This window comes from Protopterus annectens, chromosome 10.part0, assembly GCF_019279795.1.
Source record: "Protopterus annectens isolate FY-2018-M chromosome 10.part0, PAN1.0, whole genome shotgun sequence".
Lineage (NCBI taxonomy): Eukaryota > Metazoa > Chordata > Ceratodontiformes > Protopteridae > Protopterus > Protopterus annectens.
Genome location: NC_056744.1, coordinates 921,055,511 through 921,074,661, shown reverse-complemented (window position 1 = coordinate 921,074,661; position 19,151 = coordinate 921,055,511). Strand labels below are relative to the sequence as shown.

Here is a 19,151-nt window from a genome sequence, read left to right as displayed (position 1 = left end):
TGTCTTCTCCTCCTTTCTGTGTTGCAGTGCCACATTGGCGAGGTTTGTAAGGGATTTGTGCTTGACCTCTGCCCCTTGGGCGTCTGTATTTACCCCTCTGTGGTCTGTCAGAAGCTGGAAAGGGCCAATTTTTTGTTGGCCAATTTCTGCTGAAGCGTGGGGGTTTTACCTGTAAGAAATCTTTGACCGTCTGCATAGATTTTGCCTTAGCCTCCATTTTCTTTAAAACCTCTTCTGCTTTAACCCCAAATAAGACATCCTGCTGTAAGGGTACATCTAATAACTTTGCTTTAACATGATCAGGCAGAGTTTGTTCCTTTAACCAAGCATGCCTACCTATAACAGACCCAGTAACAGCTGCTCTACAGAAAGCTTCCATGGAATCAAATCCACATTGTAAAGTATGTTTGCCTACCTGTTCAGCTGCATGCAACAGATCCTGCATTTCCTTGAATTCAGACTGTTGAGGGTGCGTGCTCATCTTTTGTTTTAATTGAGACATTAGGAAATGCTGGTATTTCAGCATGTGAAATTGACAATTTAGTGCTCTCATAGCTAGAGTAGCGGAGGTGTGAACCTTCTTCCCCCACCTATCTAGTGCTCTGGAGTCCCTTTCAGAGGGTACAGGATTTTTAGCCATAGAAGCCGTAGCCCTTTTTTGGGACCCTGGGAGATTGTCTGTGGGTCAGCAACAGGGCTTTTGTAAAGGAATTTGTGAGAGTCAGGCACTCTACAATATCTATCTGGTTTGGCTGGAGCAGGAGGCAGAGAATCTGGATTTAGACTAGATTCTAAGTAAACATCATCCACAATGTCTAAAACTGGAGGGATAGCAAGTGGTCTGTGCTGGGGGAGTAAAAGAAACTCTCGGAGCCTTTTCTTTGAGTTGGAGTAGTCCTGACATTCCCAGTGGAAATGTTCCCTCATGGTATATAAGGTTTCCCCAAAGGAATAGTCTTCAGTGGGAGAAGCTGAGGGAATGGAATCTTCAGCATCAGAATCTGCATAAGGGGGAAAGGAGTAATCCTGTTCCTCAGAGGAGTCTGAGGAAATGGACACTTGATCAGAGGAGGCATAATCCTTCTCTTGTCTAGGCCTTTTGTCTGGGGGTGGGGGTGGGGGGGTGGGAATCCCTGATCAAAGAAATCAAATCTTCAGCAATTTTAAGCAGGCATGGGGCCTTGTACTGGAGACTGATGTGCAGTCTTTTTTGGTTTTAGAGGAGTCTTAAGCTTAGCATAAGATTTTATGGTGAGAGTAGTCGGTCTGAAGACACCTTCTGTGACCGAAGGTGTTTCCACAGCACCGGCTTCTCCTTCTGCAATGTTGTCGGTAGGGCCTAAAGAAAATGGCTGCGTCGGCCTAGTACTCTCTGCTTGAGAATATGAAGCAGTCTGGGGTTCCAATTCTGCGGTCGCCAGGGCCTGCGTAGGCGCCTCACTGAAAACCAGAGAACCGGTGACCAGCCCAGCCGAGGCCTCGGAGTCTGGCTTGGATCTAGGCTGCCTGTCTTTATCTTTGCGTTTTTTATGCACGCCGGTAGTCTGTTGCTCTGACGGCATAGTGTAATTAAATTTCCTACCGAAGTAGTGTAGTGCAAAATCAAAGCGTCGCTTTATAGTTCGTTTATTAAACCTAGCACAAAATTGAAAACAACTGACGTTGTGGTCTGGGCCTAGGCAAGGTATACAATAGGAATGAAAGTCCTTATAAGGTATTTGCTTCCCACAAGAAATGCAATTGTTAACTTTTTCTGACATCGGACTGAGGCAAGAAAAGGTTCCCCAATGGGGTACTTAGCTTTGAAGACTTCGGACTGAAATTCGATTCGAAAATCTCAGGTGTCGGCCGACCGGCACTTGCGAACTGCTTCTGCTTTGGGCACCGTGCGGCAAGAAAGACTGAAGAAAATGGCGTCGGATGCCTCTTATATGCCCCTGGCGCACTGACGTCAGGGAAGAAGCGACAGCAACCGACGCCGGACCAAGACTTTGGAATTCGGGCCGACTTGAGGGACCGCCCGACGACAGGATAACCCAAGTGTGATGACTGCAGCAGGGTAACACGATGAACATCACATATTGCTAACATAAAACATTTTCTCAATCTATAAAGTAAATTGAATTTATTTAATGACATGATTACATGGAAAATTCAACTGGTCAGGAGCCCATTTTCAGCAGTGGCCCTGGGAGAATTTCTCCAAAGTATTACTAAACATTTTAACAGCAGTAATAATTTTAGTCTTTAAAATCTTTCTTCTTCTTTCAGCTTTTCCCAGTTAGGGGTTGCCACAGCGGAACTCCGGTCCGCTAATGATTGGCAGTAGATTTTCATGGTGCCGAGGTGCCAGCCCGACGCCCAACCTTCAACAAAGGCACGACCATTCACGCATGTCTTTCGAACGCCACTCAACTGCGTGAAGGACATGCAGACTCCACACAGAAGGCGCTCCAGCCGAGAATCGAAAGGGAGAACCTCTTGCTATGAGGCAAGAATACTACCGCTGCACCACCGCAGTTTCCAAGAAATACAGTTTAAATGATACCAAATTAGACATATGAAAATTAGAAGTTATGTACTTACCATAACGTTCCATCTGAGTAGGTAAACTTCATTTGTCAGCAACCTATGGGTTATCGGATCCATATCGGATCCGAGCCGGCAGCTTCCAACAGCTAAGATCCGAGCTCCAAGCTCCTCCCCTTAACCCATAATCCCCTGCTATCCCTTCCTGACCTCAGATCGAGTTTGCCTATCCATAAACCATACGATACCAATAACCACCTCCCTACTCTAACCAGGAAATAGTCCGCCATGACAGCAGGAGTCCTTAGAACATCCATATAGGTTAGGGGGATGGAGGGAGGGACGGTTGCTGACAAATGAAGTTTACCTACTCAGATGGAACGTTAGGGTAAGTACATAACTTCTAAATCTGAAAGGGTTAACTTCATTTGTCCATCAACCTATGAGACAGAGTCCCCAGCTACCTGATTCTTGGGAGGTCCTCATGGAAGGATGTCCGGAGCGCTGCAGAGCCAAAAGATGCTCTCCCTCTGGAAACAAAATCCAACTTGTAGTGATTTATAAATGTATGAGATGAAGCCCAAGTGGCTGCTGAACAAATGTCATCCAACGACACCCTAGATCGAAAAGCCGCAGAGGTAGAAATCGATCGGGTAGAATGGGCATGGACTCCTTGAGGTGTAGGCCGGCCCGAACTCTCATATGCCAAAAGGATACATTGGGAAATCCATCTGGACAATGTGACCTTTGATACAGGTTTTCCAAAAGAGGACTTGGCAAAGAATACAAAAAGTTGGTCTGACTTCCTGTGATCAGCTGTCCTGTACAAATAGAATCTTAGTTGCCTATGTACGTCTAGAGAATGCAACTTGTATTCACCTTTGTTCTGATAATTTGGGAAGACGACTGGTAGATTAATAGATTGGTTGATATCAGACTCCGATGCAATTTTGGGCAGAAAGGAGGGGTTGGTCCTGAGAGCGACTCTATCCTTGTGGAAGACCAAATACGGTGGCTTGGCGCAAAGGGCTTGAATCTCAGAGACCCTTCTGGCCGAGGTTATGGCAACAAGAAAAGCCGTCTTCCAAGATAAGTATTTTAGATCCACCGAAGTTGCAGGCTCAAAAGGAGGAGCTGTTAGAGACTGAAGTACAAGAGTTAAATCCCAAGGAGGAACTGCATCTTTTACTGGGGGTCTTTGTAGGAAAGTGCCTTTTAGGAAGGTCTTACATAATTTGGACGAAGTCAAAGGGCCTAGATCACTGCCAACATGATAATGAGAGATTGCGGTCAACTGGACTTTGACCGTAGAAGAGCTAGCACCTTGGTCGAATAAACCTGACAAAAAGTCTAGAACTGCTTTCAATGGAGCTGTAAAGGGATCTAGGTTCAGATGCTCTGCCCAAATAGAAAAACGCTTCCATTTACTATTATATATTCTTCTAGTAGATGGCTTGTGAGCGGCTACTAGGATAGCCTTGACAGGGGATGAGATACCGGGAGTCCTAACTATTACTGGAACTGGATCAACCAAGCTGTGAGCTTGAGGTTGTCCAGATTTGGGGTCGACAGGCCTGATGGGTGAGAAATCAGATCCGGGATGGGATCTAGAATCCATGGGGGATTCACTAGATGAGACCATAGATATGGGAAACCAAGCTTGATGAGGCCAGAATGGGGCAATGAGGATTATTCTGCTCCCTAACCATCTGGCTTTCTGTAGAAACTTCAGCAACAGGGGCAGAGGAGGGTAAGCATAAAGTAGACCGGGTGGCCAAACATGCACCAGAGCATCCCTGGGGGATTCCCTGGGTGGGGGAATTACAGCGAAGTAGTCGCTGCACTTTGTGTTAGAAGGAAAAGCGAAAAGATCGCAGTGAGGTTGACCCCATTTGGAGAAGATTTGCTTTGCTACTTTCGGATTCAGAGACCAGTCGTACGGTGACAGGATGGATCGACTCAGTCTGTCTGCCAAAATGTTGGACCGTCCCGGAATGTGCGTCGCTATGAGAAAGCGGTTGGTGGACGTAGCCCATTCCCACACTCTCATGGCCTCCCGACAAAGTGGATAGGACCTGGTTCCCCCTTGTTTGTTGATGTACCAGACGACAGACGTCTGTCTGGATCGCAACTGTCCCCAAGGGAAGAAGGCTGTGAAGTGCTTGCAACGCCAAAAGCACCGCTCTCATCTCTAGTACACTGATATGCACAATGAGGTCTCCGAATGGTTCCACGTGCCTTGGATGGTCCTGCCCAAGCCGTGCCCCCCCCCCACCCGAGGCGAGAAGTGTCCGTGGTCACCGTGGCTAGAGGAGGGGACACAGAGAAGGGGTGCCCCTTCTGGAGGTCCGGGGACTGGAGCCACCATAAGAGGGCTTTCCTGCATATCCTGCTGAGAGGAACGGGGAAGTTCAGGGGATGTAGCAGCAAGGACCACTGGACTTGTAAGGTCCATTGAAGAACTCATGTTTAAACGCGCCATGGGAAGTATATTGATGGTTGCAGCCATCGAGTCCAGAGCCCTCAGGACCAATTCTGCCGGGGGAGCTGGGGATTGAAGAAGGGCCAGTACATGGAGTTTCAGAGTTAGTAGCCGGTCCGGAGTCAAGAAGGCTAGAAGCTGGTTGGTGTTCAATCTGGCACCGATGAAATCTAGGATTTGAGTTGGAAGAAGGGAAGATTTTTCGAAGTTTATCGTGATCCCCAGCCGGGCAGCTAAATGGAGAAAGTAATCCCTGGCAGTGCAAAGTAGATGCCTGGTGGGGGCGGTCAGGAGCCAGTCGTCCAGGTACGGAAAGACCTGAATTCCTTGGAGTCTCAGGTGGGTTGCTACGACCGTTAACACTGTGGTGAACACCCTGGGGGCTGTGGTGAAACCAAAGGGAAGGACCCTGAATTGGTAATGGCTTGCTTCCAGCCGGAAGCGGAGAAACCTCCTGGATCATCTGTCCATCAAAATGTGGTAGTACACATCCTTGAGGTCTATGGAGGACATCCAGTCTTTCTCCTGCAAAAGGGGGAGAATGGATTGAAGAGTGACCATCCAGAACATTTCTTTGGCTACTGACAGGTTCAGAAAGGACAGGTCGAGGATTAGTCTGAGGTACCCCGTCTTTTTTGGCACCAAGAAGAACCTGGAGTAGAAGCCTGACCTGGACTGGTCTGGGGGGACGTTCTGGATTGCTCTTTTTTCTAGCAGCCGGCGTATCTCTTCGGCTGCCGCCTCCCTTTGATTGGGTGGGACATCAGGGAGGCTGCGGGGACTGCGAGGGGGATTGAGAAATGGGATCTTGTAGCCTCTGGATATGATCTGAAGCACCCAGCGATCTGTTGTAATGGACTCCCAAGCTGCCAGGTGCCTTGAGAAATGCCCCCCCGACTGCCTCCAGAGTGGAACAGTCGGGCAACCCTTCAGGGTTGCTGCGTGGGCCAATCAGAGAAAGGTTCTCTGGACACAAAGTTCTTCGGGCCCCCTCTGCCTCTGGGGCGGCGTCCACCCTGTCCTCCTCTGCCTCTGAAGGATGAGGAGTCCGGAGCAAAACGGGACTGTTGAGACTTCCGGAACCACATCTTCTTCTGTCCCTTTTGGTTCCTGGAGAAGGACCTCTGGGGAGCAGAGAAGGGACTCCGATGGCAGACGTCGTCCCGTCTTTCGCTCTGGGACAGTGTGTCGCATACGGTCTTGCCAAAAAGGGCAGACCCATCAAACGGGGCATTTGCGACCGACGCCTTAAAGGGTTCCGCGAAATCACAGCGACGGAGCCACGCCTGTCACCGTAGGACGCCCGCTCCGCTAGCTCTAGCGGCCCCTTCCGTGGCATGGGGCAGTAACCACATAGAGGTATTGGAGATAGATTTGAGAATGGCCATCCGGGTAGAATACACTTTCTTGTCCTCCGCCGACATGGACTCTGGGGGCGACCCAGCGTATTCTTTGATAAGATCCCGCTGGAGCCGTATGACGTGTGCCATATAATTCAGCGACCTCACAGAAAAGGTGGCTGAAGCGAACACCCACTTCCCCAGACGGTCCATCATCCGAAACTCCTTGTCTGGAGGATGGACTGAGGAACTCTCCTGGGCCAGTTCCCTTTTGGTGGTGGCCGCCACCAACATGGCATCTACCGGGGCCTCCCTTGCTCCAACATGACCTATCCGAAGGGGGGCTGAGAATTTTGTCCGGCCTCTTTGGAATGGGCTCCACAGTGTCCAGTTCCTTCCATGCCCTGGTAGTAATCAGGTCTACCAGGGGATCGGCGGGAGGGGACACCCAAGAGGTAGACGGGCCTGCTTCAAACGCCTCCAGAAACACAGACTCATCAGAGGAAGGTTTTGGGGCAGACCCCCCCCCAATCCGAAGCATCTCCATGATGTCTCCGAAGGAGACGTCTTCGGGGGGTGACCTTGGGGAACCTTCCCCTTCCTCCAAATCTGTGTCCTCTGTCAAGGACTCAGGGGAGTCCAAGTGCCTCCTCTTGCACTTGTGTTTGTGAGGAACCTCCTCGGCAGGGGGGGGGGGGGGGGGGGCTGTCCGAGGCCTCACCAACCACATCATGTTCCAGCAATGGAACTATCTGGGACGTCTGAGCAGGCTGTCCCTGGAGCAGGGTGATGGTAGGCGGACCTGTCTGAGAGGGAGTGCAGGGTGGAACCGTAGCTGAAGCCGGGGGCCTGGAATCCCTCGACAAAACCCTCTCCACGACATCGAACGCCGAAGGAGAGCTGCTCCCCTAGGATCCTAGAGCAGACCCTCCCTCGGATCCGACGTGTGGATCGGAGCCGGCGCCGACACGGTCGGATCCGAAGGGCCAGTATGCTCCAACCGAGGCAGAGCCGAAGCTATACTGACACCTCCGGATCCGAAGCTCAGCTCTCGGCTCCGAGAGCTCGGATCCGAAGAAAATGGACCCGACAGACTCAAAGGTGCCATCGGCGCCGACAGTCCCCCGGCTCCGAAGGCTCTGAACCCCGGTAGTGGGTCGGAGAAGGAGCAATCGAGGCGAAAAAGGGGGTCGAGCTCCCCCCCTCCCCCGGAGGGGGAGGCAGGGGCACTCCCATCTGCAGCTGGGCCTGGAGAAACCTGCGAGTCATCCGGTCCAAGTCTGCATCTCACATACTTGCGGGTAGACCTTGATGAGGCCACCGAGGCGGACCGGGAGTACCGCCTCGATGACCCCGAAGGTGACCGGGTCTCCTCCTCCTCCTCCTCCGGCGAAAAGCGGGGAGATCGGAGCCGGGAAGGAGAAGACTCGGAGGCCCTAGGAGGAGAAGCCCGTTTGGCTGGAGGGGCAGATGCAGAAGCCTCGGCCCGCCGCTTGTGATGCTTTTCCCGGCGTTTCTCCTTTCTGGTGTCCCTTTCCTCCTGGCCCAAGGTGGGAGGTTGAGTCCCGGCCAGGGGAGGGGGAATAGCAGGTGGCGCAGCCGCGGCAGGTGCCACAGAAGGACCGGAGGACGAAGCCGGGTCTGGGGGCAGAAGTCCCGCCAGAATCAGCTTCGACCTCCGGTCCTTGAGGGCCCTGGGGTTGAACGCTGCGCAAATAGTGCAGCCGGTGGAGAGATGTTCAACCCCAAGGCATAAAACGCACCGAGTGTGGCCATCCGCTGAGGACAGCTTATAGCCACACTCGGTACACTTTGAAAAGAAGGTTTTGGGTTCCTCCGCCATACCTATAAGAAAACACACTCGCTAGGCCCCAAAACACACACACACCCTAACGCGTACACGAGGGGGGGAGGAAAACACTAAAAAGGGGTAACTAGACACTAATTAATGCTAGTGGGAAACTAAGCTAACTCACACACACAATAACTTTGTTTAAAGTGACAAGAAAAAGGATTTTTCTCACAAAATCGACACCACTACGCCTGGAAGCTCAATCAAGCTGCTGAGAGAACCGCGGCAAACTAGATCTGAGGTCAGGAAGGGATAGCAGGGGATTATGGGTTAGGGGGAGGAGCTTGGAGCTCGGATCTTAGCTGTTGGAAGCTGCCGGCTCGGATTCGATAAGGATCCTATAACCCATAGGTTGATGGACAAATGAAGTTAACTACTTCAGATAATTGGTTAACAAGCTACAAGTTATATCACAATGATATAACAATTAAACATATTTAACCAGTTTATAGAAATATTAAAAGTTATATAATACAAACAGGAACTGTAGTATGAGGCAACAGAAAGGCACACTTATGGTATATTTAGAGAGCGCCAAAGAAGCAAGAAATTGACAGAAGTAAGGAAGTGAGTGAAGAAGGGACAGTAAGGAGATGTAAGATATGAGCAAGTACTTGTTCACATTTAGTGATATAGTTTATTCTGGTGTTAAGAACAGAGACAGCTTTTGCATGGAAGTCTTTCAGAATGGTTATGAGGGATGGAGGGGGTTACTGACCTACTGCTTTAGAAACATGGTACAAGTTCAGACAATTCCCAGCAGATCTGATGGATTTCCGGACATACAGGAGTTTTTGCCACTGGATCATAATGACAGACTAGGAACACAGTTGTGTAGAATGCTAATTAGTGCTGAACATGCAAATGGATTTTGGATAACTTTATAGGTGGTAAGAAATTGTGTATATATATATATATATATATATATATATATATATATATATATATATATATATATTAGTTGATGGGGTAAGTTCTAACCAATTTAGGCTTTTGGTGCTATACAGTTCTGAAAGGGTACTTGCTACAAATTTATCAACTTTGTTATAGCACTAAAGTTTTGATTTTTCTGATGCCTGAAGGTTACTAAGGCTGGCAGCACCACAAAGAAGTGTGGGGAGGAGTACAAGTAGTGGCTGGTGTAGCTTTAGTTGTGTGGGTGAGAGTTTTTGGCTCTATAAAGCATCTCCAGTTTTTGATGAATTTTTCTTATGGAATTTCATATATGCAGGTTGAATTACTAATCCAAATTTCCTACAAAAAATTACTTCAATGGCTATACTATCAACAGAGAGAACTTTAAATGTATTTTTTCCTGGGAGAGAGACTTGGGGGGGGGGGTAATATTTTGTTTTTTAGGGTTCAGGATGAGTTGAGTTACAAAGCCATGTTTCAGTTCCGTTAAAGCTTCCAGAGTAAATTTTTTGAGGTGTGCCACGTTATCAAATGTGCAAATGAGTGTGAAGCCATCAGCGTGCTGTATTAGGGAATCCTGCTGTATAAATGTGCGGAGGGTGATGGTGAGAATGATAAAGGGGAGGGAACCAAAGATAGAGCCTTGTGGTAAACTAGTGGTGACTGGGAGGTATGAAAACAGAGTAGAGTGCCATTTTACTGACTGGTACCTATTGGATAGGTAGCTTTTCAACCATACGGTGGGGTGAGAGAGTCCTAATGAAGTGATCTGAAATAGAAGTTTGCTGTGGCAAACTGTGTTGAAGGCTTTAGACAAGTTTAGAAATAAGGAGACTAGTTTGCTGTCATCTCTAACTTAACAGTATCTATATAGGTTAGAAGTGCAGTGTTAGTACTATGGGAAGGACGAAAGTCATGTTGCGTGGGAGACGGGAGTTCTTCCTGCAGGAGATAGTTTAGCAACCGTTTTTCAACACATTTTTCAAGTATTCTGGAGAGGGTGGATAAGATTACTATAGGCCCAAAGTTAGTAATGTCTGCTGAATTTCCTCCTTTGTGCAGAGGGATAATGTGCAACGTTTTCCTGAGAGAGGAAAAGTACAGTTGTGTACACTTACCATAAATGTAGTTGTTCGAGTGTATTCACTGTTGCAGTCATCACATTTGGGTTATCTGCTTGCAGTAACCCTCAGTCGGCCTGATTAACAAAGTCTTGGGTCCTGCGTCGGTTGCTGTCCCTTCTTCCGTGACGTCAGGTCGTCAAGAGTATAAAACATGCAGCTATTACATCAGTTTTTCTTGCCCCAGATGTCAGGTTCCCCCCTAATGGGAAGCAATTAAATCTATAAATATACAAGGTTATACCTCCAACAAAAAAGCAAATATATAAAAAAGCTTTTGAGCAAAGTAAAGGAGAGTAGAGGAGCCAAAAGAAGTTAGGGGGCTAGACGGAGGGTAACCAGGACTGCAACAGTGAATACACTCTAACATCTACATTTATGGTAAGTGTACACAACTGTACTATGTTTTTCGTGTTTCACTGCTGCAGTCATCACATTTGGGTAGATTTCCGAAGCTAAGGATGGGAGGAGGAATTTAGATAGCATTAGGACCAGCTATAAGGCCCTGCAAGACTGCAGTGGCAAAGCCAGCTCTGGATATAGAGAAAATTGGCAGATGGTAATGCTTGGTGAAAGTTTGTATAGAACTTCAGGTAGCAGCTTCTAGGATGTCTCTGGTAGGGACGCTGAGAAAGCCTGCAGAGGTAGATGCAGCCCTGGTTGAATGGGGTCTGATCCCCTGTAGGATAGGTTTTCCATGGTGCTTATAGCAGAAATGAATGCAATGGCCTATCCATGTGGAGATGGTTTGCTTTGAAATAGCCTTCCCCTCTGCCCCTGCAGCAAATGTCACCAACAGTTCAGATTTCCTTTGAGGTTTATTCCTGTACAAGTAGAATCTAAGTTGTCTGTGCACATCTAGGGAGTGCAGTATTTGTTCCCCTTTGTTCTGTGGATTAGGAAAGAAGGTTGGCAAATGAATGGACTGATTAAGGGCCACAATGGATACCATCTTGGGCATGAAGGAAGGAATGGTCCTGAGGGACACCCTGCCTGCATGAAAGATCATGAAAGACTCCACTGTCATAAGGGCCTGTAATTCAGATACCCTTCTTGCTGAAGTGATTGCTAAAAGGAAAGCTGTTTTTCATGAAAGGAATTTTAAGTCTGCAGTAGCCGCTGGCGCGAAAGGAGGAAGAGTGAGTGTCTCCAATACAAAGTTAAGGTCCCAGGCTGGAGCTGGTGCTCTCCTAGGTGGTCGTAGATTTTTGGCCCCTCTGAGGAACTGCTTGAGCAGTGGATGAAAGAAAAGTGTAGGTTCTGTGCTATAATGAGCTGAAATGGCTGAGACGTGAATTTTGATGGAGGAGAAAGACAGGCTCTTGTGAAGCATCTCAGTTAAGTATTGTAAAATCTAAAGTAAACTGGGCACTGCTGTGCTCATCCCTCGAGACTGGTTCCAGACACAGAATCTTTTCCATTTTTCAGCATAAGATTTGCTAGTACTAGGCCTCCTTGCCTCTAAAATGATATCCATCACTGGTTTACTGAGGGATGGTAAAGGAGAGATTAGGTAATTAGCCAGGCTGCTAGGTTCAGTGTTTGAAGCTGAGAGTGCCGAATCTGGTTCTCCTGCCGAGACAACAGGGTTGGAGTCTGAGGCAGGTGCCATGGGGCCAACAGTGACACACTGGGCAAGAGGGGGTACCAGTTTTGGCGTGGCCAGTCTGGTGCAATCAAAATAATCCTTGGCTTGTCTTGTTTGATCTTTAGTAGTACTTTGGAGAGCAGAGGAGGAAAGGCATAAACAGCTAAAAGACAAAGCATCCACTTTCCAAGCTTGTTTGTGGGGAGTCCTTGTGCAAAATTTGTCCAATTGATAGTTCTGGGGGGAGGCAAACAGGTCTATATCTGGGCTACCCATTTGCTTGTCAACATGTTGAAAATACTTGGTTCCAGTTTCCACTAGTGCGGGTCCATGAGGTTTCTGCTTAGATCGTCTGCCAGTGTACTTAGTTTTCCTGGCAGGAATTGAGCTTGTAGATGCACTTGAGCTATGGCTGTGTTCCACAATACCATGGCTAGTTTGCAGGGAGGGTAAGAATGTGTACCCCCCTGCTTGTTTATGTACCACATAACAGTGGTGTTGCCAGTCTTTACCATTAATTGTCCTGAAAGAATGTGGTCCTTGAAGGCTGTCAGAGCATTCTGTACAGCTAACATTTCTTTTTGATTGACATACAGGTGCATTTGGCTTGGTTTCCATTTGCCCTGAATGCACTTCCCTGTCAGGTGAGCCCCCCATGCATAGTCTGATACATCTGTTAGGGTTTGGGCGGCAGGGGGTTGTGTGAATAGTAGTCCCTTGTTTTGGTGGCAGGCCTCTGTCCACCAAAGGAACTCTAGGTGCAGGCAAGGTATGACAGGAATCATTGCTTCTAAATCCTGAGAATGTTGACAACATAGGCTTTTTAGATACCAGTGTAGTTTCCTCATATGCAGTCTTGCATATGGAATTAGAAGAATGCAGGAGACCATGAACGCCAAGGCTTGTAGTATTTGCCTTGCAGATAGCAGGGATTTTGTGGCCACTTGTTTGAAGTAGGTTGTCAAATGAATTTGTTTCTCTGGCGTGAGGAAAGCTACCTGGTAAGTTGTACTCAAGCTTGGTCCCAGGAATATAATTTGTTGACAGGGTAACAGATGCGATTTCTTTTCATTTATGGTGTATCCCAGACAAGTCAGCACCCTCTGTACAAAGGCCAGATGATTCAAAAGTAATGTCCTAGCTTTCTGCCTGAATTAGACAATCGTCCAGGTATGGGTATATTTAAATATTTCTTTGCCTGCAAAATGCAATGACTGGAGCTAGGCACTTTGTGAATACCCTGGGTGCAGTAGATAAGCCAAAGGGCAGTGCAGAGAACTGATAGTGCATGTAGCCTGCTTTGAAGGGTAGGTATCTTCTGCAAGATTCCCTGATTGGGATGTACAGGTATGCTTCCTTTAAATCTAGTGTTGCCAACCAGTCATCTTTGCCTAGCACAGGGAGCAACTGGTGAAGAGTCAGCATCTTGAATTTTGGAATCACCAGAAAGGTGTTTAGAGTAGACAGGTCCAGGGTAGGACACCATGAATTGTCTTTTCTGGGTACCAGGAAAAGTCTAGAGTAGAAACCTTCTCCTTTTTCCTCTTCTGGTACCAATCGAATAGCCTGCATGCTTATGAGAGAAAATACTTGTTTTTGAGCCTCTTGCCCATTGATCTGGTGGTAGAAATGGCCACCCGCTTGATGTTGGTAATGTGTGGAAGTGAAATCTGTATCCCTGGGACACTATTTAAAACCCATTTGTCCTGGGTAATGAGTTCCCAGTTCTTTGCATGAAGAGCAATCTCCCCCCCCAAAGGGGCAGACAGTTGAGAAGTGCTTGGAAGTTTTAAAAGGAAGTCACTGATACAGTTTACCATAGGGGGGAGTTTTATTACTCCCAGATTTGGAAGCTGAGACCCCCCCACTGCTTAGTCCTTTGTGTACCCTGGGACTGAAGCCTGGGAGCGCTGCTGGATCTGGTTTTGGACTGAGAAAGTCTTAAAGAGGCAGGAAAGGACTAATTCTTGGAAGGCCAATGCCTACTAAACCTTGGAGGTTGTACTTGTAAAAAATATTTAACAGTTTGCATAGATTTAGCTTTTTCCTCATCTTTTTAAGAACTTCTTCTGCCTTGTTGCCAAACAGACGGTCCTGGTTTAGGTGAGCATCCAGTAATTTCACTTTAACATGATCTGGCAAGAATTGCTCCTTAAGCAAAGTATGCCTTCTAATTACAGACCCAGTTACAGCAGCCCTGCAAGATGCTTCTAGTGAATCAAAACCACATTGCAAAGAATGTTTTCCAACTTGTTCAGCTAAATGCAGTAAATCCTGTAAATCCTTATTTTCAGCACAATCCGGAATCAACATAATTTTCTGTTTCAACAATCCTATAATATGCTGCTGATACTTTAGCTTATGAAACTGGCAGTTTAAGGCCCTAATGGCCAAAGTTGCAGAAGTGTATACCTTCTTACCCCATCTATCCTGCGCCCTGTAATCTCTATCAGAGGGGGTAGGATTTTTGGCAGTAGTAGCTTTAATGCCCTTGGGTCCCGGTGAAATGGTCTCAGGATCTGCAGTAGGATTTTTAAAAAGGAATTTGTGAGAGTCAGGGAACCTGTAATATCTATTAGGTTTTCTGGGAGCAGGAGGTAAAGAGTCAGGGGCCAAGCTAGATTCCGAAAAGGCATCATCAACAATGTCTAGTACAGGCGGTATGGCTAAAGGCTTGTGCTGGGGCAGGAGTAAGAAATCCCTAAGCATATTTTTTGAATCAGAGAAAAGAAATCCTGACTTTCCCAACGAAAATGCTCCCTGAGAGTATGCAAGATTTCACCAAAAGAGAAATCCTCTAGGGGAGAAGCAGAAGGAATAGAGTCCTCAGCATCACAATCCTCATAGGCAGATAAGGGTAAATCCCGGTCAGCAGAGGAAACAGAAAATTCAGAATCCTGGTCAGAAGTATCATAAGCAAACTCAGTCCTATGTCTCTTAGAGTTCAGCCATTCTTATTTTTTTTTTAGACAGAGGCCTGACCATGCAGTCTGGGCGTCAGTTTTCTAGACATGGTTCGAGTTTTAGGCCTTGAAGAAGAAGATGGTGTCTGTTTAATATGCAAGTCTGTAGGCCTGAATGCACCCTCAGAGGCCGGTGCCTGCACAGTGGCTCTGGACCCATCCAAGGTAGAAACATCCACAGGTCCCACAGTTGAAGCATCTCGCGGCATACTGGACTCCGAATGGGTCTCAGTAGAGGCCTGTGAATCTGAAGTAGCGGGTATCAGGGGGCTGCGAAAGCGCCTCAATGAGTATCGACGAACTGGCGACTGCCTTAGGAGAAGCATCGTCGGCAGCTTTGGACCTAGGCAGCCTGTCTCTGTCTTTATCCTTGGGTTTTTTTCAGAATGTCAGTAGTCAGATGGCTTACCGAAGACCTATCAGGATAATTGAACAGAGCACCAAAATATTTAGAAGCAAAAATATACAGACGACGGATAGTTTGTGGTTTAAACAAGGCACAAAACCGACAGCGAGGTACGTCGTGGTCAGGGCCTAGGCAAGGAACACAGCACGAGTGAAAATCTTTATGAGGTATTTGCTTTCCACAAGTAATGCAGTTATTTACTTTTACTGATATCGGTTTAGAGCAAGAAAAAGTTTTCCCAACGGGGTACTTGGCTTTTAGTTGAAGACTTCGGTTGTGAAACTCGAAAATTTCTGGATTCAGCTGACCGGTACTTGCTGACTGCTTCTACTTCGGGCATCGCACGGCAAGAAAGACTGATGTAATGGTATCGGCTTCATGTTTTATACCCCTGATGACCTGACGTCACGGAAGTAGCGACAGCAACCAATGCAGGACCCAAGACTTTGTTAATTAGGCCAACTGAGGGCTATTGCAAGCAGAAAACCCAAATGTGATAACTGCAACAGTGAAACACGAAGAACATCGTGGGATTCCTGGACTTACCTACTTACAAGGATTAAGACAGGATAGGCAATGCTATCAGCTGCTATTTTAAGTTATCTGCTTGGAAAGTCATCAGCTGAAGTAGAGCATGTTGAGTTTAAGAATAGTTTTACATAGGATGTGGTCACAGGTTTAAAGGTGAAAGTGGATATGGTGATATGTGGCTGCTGGGCAGGGTTAGGATTAGATGTTGGGGAAAGTTAGAGATGCTATACCACCTATGAAATAAGAGTTGAATTGCACTGCAGTTTCAAGTGATGCATTACTGGCAGAGGGTTAGGGGTGAATTTATGGCGAGGATGCACGATTCTTTAATGGCTATCCAGAATTTATTTTTAGAGTTGTGTATACCATTACTCAAACTTATAGTGTACTTTTTGTCTTCACTGATTTGCCTTTAAGTACGACTGCAAAACATTTTAAGTTTAAGATATTGTGGTGTTTTATATTTTTGCTATCCTTTCCACGCCTTTTCTCTATCTTGCATTAGCATTCTACTATTTATGAATAACTAAATTGCATTGTTTTTAGTTTCTTCCTTTTAGGAAGTGCAAGGTTACTTAGGATATTCAGAAAAGTTGCACTGAACTCATTTACAGCATCACCTAAGGGGAAGATTTTTAGTAAGTCCCAGTAATAGTAATTAGTAATGAACATCTCTGGGTTAAACTTGGAAAGATTGTGTGTTGTTTTATAAACATGCTGTTCAACTGAATGTGCGAGATGTCTTGTTTAATATTTCCAAGTAATTTGGGATTAAAATACTTTGATGGGAAGGGACCCTATGCCTAAGTCAAAGTATGATTAAAGTTTGTGAAATTAGTATTGTTTCAATCTTTGATGTTAGCCAAAAGTGCTCTTCACAGCTTGTACAGACTGAGATGATCACAGAGACCGTCAAGACACTGTACCCGATATTTGATAGTGTTGGATACTAGGAGTTAGAGTTTATGTCCAACCAGTAGACATTTACATTACCTAGTAGAATTACACCCTGCGGAATTGTATTAAAATAACCCATGGCTGGGTGTGGGTTAATTCAGCATTACCCATACCCAGCCTTGGGTTATTGCTATTATACATTTAAGAACAATGTTACTTTTTTTAACTAATTTTCTTGTATAATGGCACTGTTGTTCTCTTCCACATTTTCCCTGGTATCCTGGGTCATTCCTGATATACTGAGCATGCATATGGGTCTTATGTTCACACGCTTAACCAGTACATCAGTGTAAAGGAAGCAATGGAGAAAGGAAGATCTCTGTTGCCTTTTTTTCCCCTTAATTAAAACAATGAAATCCGGAGATTAATAATGCGGATAATTTGGTACGTTCTTCTAGTTTTGTATAACGTACCCGATTATCCTTGTATTTGTCTCTGCCCCATCTCTCTTGCTTGTTTTAAGTCACGGGTTTCTATAAGTTTATTTAAAAAAAAATGAACAAGTTAAGTTTTAATAGCATATATTAATGGAAGACAGCCTGGGCAACTGGTACATGCTCAATTTACAAGGACCACACAACTGGGGTGACCAATCAGCAAGCTTGTTTTGGAATGTTAATGGCCAGTCATTGTATAACTAAGGATATCCAGTGTAGGATATCTTCTAGTACAGCTGCACTGTCACCAGGAGGGATGAAAAGAACAGTAAATACATTATTTATTTATAAATCTTTAACTTCTGAAAAGTAATAAGCTGTGCTGAAATAAAATGTTAGTACTGTTTGCTGTATGGGGAAATGTGGTAGTTGTTGGAAATAAAGCAACACCACCACTTTTCCTATTTATGTGGTCATTATGGATGACATTATAGCTGCAAGGTTCCACCCTCAGGTCAGACTACTACAGAAACTATATCAGTTTAGAGTGAACATAGAGCAATTAGCAGAGAGGTACAAAGTAGAACGAGGTCCCTATTAAATAAATGAAAAGTGGAAATGTCGAACGGCCAAACAAACAAAAAGGCCGTCCCACGATCTCTCTATCATAAGATCGCGGTACAGTGAAGGTTGGAAATTTTGCCCTTTCTTCACTGCAGTGTGATCTCGGAGTTGGTATATACAATTAGTGGGGAGGGGGGTGCAGCCCCCCACAATATTCATTTCGAGGAATGACCTTTTATATTATTTGGCCGTTCAACATTTCCACTTTTCATTTACTTAATAGGGAAGCGTAGAACAGGTCTGCTTTCATTTCTTGAATGCAGAAACCGGTCAGCAAGGAAGACTAAGGAACTGGCATATACAGTGTAATCTACTGGTGAAGAGAAAGAACACTGGTCCATAGACAGCAAGGATAACTCTGTTGGGGGTGGGGTGGGGCAAAAACACTAATTTCCAGCACAGGCAAGCACACATTTGACTAGATGAAAACATGTAGAAGGTTCTCCCTTAAAGGGAACTTATCTCCTCACTGGAACGGCACAAATCTACTACAACCCGCAATGCAGCACTTTCTTCAGCAGCAGGAAAGCTCGGCACTAAAACTTATCATTTTAGTCAGCTCAGCTTGAGCTGACTGCCTGGGCAAGAGGAAGGAGCCCTGGAGCTTTGGAAAATGTCCAGCTGTTACAGCGTATACGTAGGATTATAAACCATATAGATAAGGTTACTGCAACACGGCTTTTTTTTTTTTTTTTTTGAAGCAGGGAGAAAATTTCTTTTTGTTTTGCTTCCTCTAACTGATTAGGTAATTCCAACAGCAGCAGTATGAATTTTGGAGTGGAAGTTGGGGGAAGGGTACTGAATAGCCTCTACCATCGTTCCTGAGTGATGCTCATCCATGCAGGAGAGAAGGGGGATAAACTATGTCTGGATGTCTCCAGGGGTGGAGTAGTCTGCCAGCCTGTCAGGGACTTTGATGCTGCTTGTCAGAAAAGGGCCTATGATACTTCTGGTTGTAGATAAACACAAAAGCCAGAAGTAGTAGCTGGATTGAACCCACTCAAAGTAATGCAGGCTGCAAATCACCACACAGTTGTAGAATGCAGAATCCACTTTATTAACTTCAGACCAAACAAATCCAAGGATGAGCGCTTTTGTCCAGAAAGATCTAGACTTCAGACAATTTACCCCAGTTACTTCCTTCTTATACAGTTCAAACAGGAAGTTCCACCCAGTTATAAAATATGTCATTAAAAGCACAATATTTACAGTCACTGAATTTAAAAAGCAGACAAAATATACAAACTGAAAATGTTCATGGAACACACCACCCTAAAAACATACTATATATAAGCACTGCTTCATAAAATGACAATGTACAATAAATATTTAAATATCTTGAATGTGTTAAAACAAATGTGTAATTAAATACTAAAAACTAGATATAGTAGAAAATGTTGAGAAATAAATACACTTACAATACTGAACATGTGAACTATTTAAAATGCATAATGGAGAAATATATA

The 19,151-nt window shown here is 45.8% G+C and overlaps 1 protein-coding gene across 4 annotated transcripts in view; it reads right to left on the bottom strand.

The window, feature by feature from the left end:
• PTBP2 (polypyrimidine tract binding protein 2) overlaps positions 1-19,151 on the bottom strand; it is a 1,270,924-nt gene that overhangs the window by 220,407 nt on the left and 1,031,366 nt on the right. The window lies entirely within an intron of this gene.